Below are 2,076 nucleotides of genomic sequence, written 5' to 3'. Positions count from 1 at the left end.
ACAAATTCTTTACCAAGGTTATCGTTGCTATTCAAAATCACCAACAGCCTACAATTCTTAACTGATTTTCGAATTTTCTTCGATAGAAATAGTCAGCGATAGGTGCTCAAGAGCATGTAATGATTATATTTTTGAATTTTTATTATTTTCTGTTTTTTACTTAAACAAACAAACAGACAAAATGAGTCATTTTTCACTTATTATTTTTTATCTATAAATAAATTATTTATTTATTTTCGTTCTTCATGAAAGTATATGTCAAAGCATCTTAGCAAAATAAATAATTAGTTGGCTGTCGAATATAATTTTTATAAAGACATTATATTAACATTAATGTCAACATCATGAATTGTTTGCTTGAAAAGTATATTTGTACGTTGCATTTGCTTGATTTTATCGGCAAAATGATACTTGATCACGAAAATTTGTTTTTTGCTATAATTTGCTTATTTTATAAACAAATTATATAAACAAATGCATAGTTTGGTCATTTATGTGCAGAAAGTAATCGTTTTTCTTTCTTATCGCCTTCAGTTTATATTAGTGGTAATTATTAGTGATGCAGACATGTCACGCGACATTATTAGTGTGCGGGAAAATTGTAATAAATAAGCTTTTATTATTGTAGTTATCCATTCATTTTTCCGAATGATCATATCAGAAAAATATGACAATGAATAAATAATAAACATAATATGCCATATATATGTTGATAGAAATTATTATTTTTTGAGTGGTCAAAATTTAAATTTTCGATTTTTCCACAAGATTCGAAAAGTTTTTAGGATAATCTCGTAGGTCTTCTGAGTGGAAACGTGTTTCGTCTCATAACTTTGTTTCATATCGTGCGTTGTTTGGCTTAAAATTTTAATTTTGGCTTGTGTCTTGGAATTTTGTAAATGCTGTAACTCCGGTAATTTGCTTTTAATTAGAAAAAAAGTGATTAGAATAAATAGTTTGTATTTTCGATTACTACTAACAACCGTACATAGAATTTTTTATTTAAAAAAAGTGGTCTTAGCATTTTTTAAACTGCTCCCACTTTTTAAATTTTTATTTAAAATGGCTGACTAACGATCTGATTTTCACTTTAAGACAGTAAAAACGACAGTAATAGATTTTATTCGAAAGAACGAAAAAATCTTTTGAAGTTGCAATACAAAGCATATGAGAATCTCAAACGACTATATAAAAAATAACTCACTCCACCAAAAGATGTAGCCTTCAGAAGGAGGAAATAAATGCACAATTAAATATCATTAAATACGGAAACACGCGTTATGTTGTGATCGACATGGGGAAATTTTGAATTTCGTAGAAATGGGATTCAGGTTTCTGGATTTACACTAGTCTTGCAGGAGGTATTAAGGATTTGTTAGGGATTCTCTAATGAACCATTTCCATTAAATTACCTAAAATTTGTATGACCCCCCCCCCCCCTCGTGGAGCCCCAATAATACCCCAAAAAACCGAAAATGACACTTTTGCCCAAAGTTGACACATAAATGCTCTGTTTTTCCCTTTGTTGCCATCAATCATTTTTTTGTCAAGTGGAGTGTGTTTAAGCATTTGTCAACTAATTAACAATTGTTTTAACTTTTTTTTTGTTCAAATAATTTTTGTTTGCACTCACTCATTGAAAGGTAGATTTTTTATGGTTGATTAAACAATTACACATTTTTAGGAATAATGATCTTTGTTTCAAGCAGTTAGTATTTGTTGAAACAATTAATTATTGTTTAATTGTAACTTTTTTTAAAAAGAGGTATAAAACTCTAATTTAAAAAAAGAAATTAGTTAGCTTTTTTGCTTATTATTAAATATCTACGTCATTTAGATACTAGTTGTATGTAAAACATTTTATGACCAAATATTAGTTATTTAAAGCATTTGTTTGACTTTTAAATATTTAACAATAAACGATATACTTCATTGCATTAAGAAAAAAAATGAAATTTTTGATTCACAATTTCCAATAAAATGTTACATTAACATTTAATAAATTTATTAAACAATACGATAATGGTTTAGACCAAAAATTTTGCTCTTTACAATGACAAATTACCACAATGATTG

The sequence above is a fragment of the Belonocnema kinseyi genome, chromosome 8, assembly GCF_010883055.1.
Source record: "Belonocnema kinseyi isolate 2016_QV_RU_SX_M_011 chromosome 8, B_treatae_v1, whole genome shotgun sequence".
NCBI classification, from domain to species: Eukaryota; Metazoa; Arthropoda; class Insecta; order Hymenoptera; family Cynipidae; genus Belonocnema; species Belonocnema kinseyi.
This window is presented reverse-complemented; position numbering follows the sequence as displayed.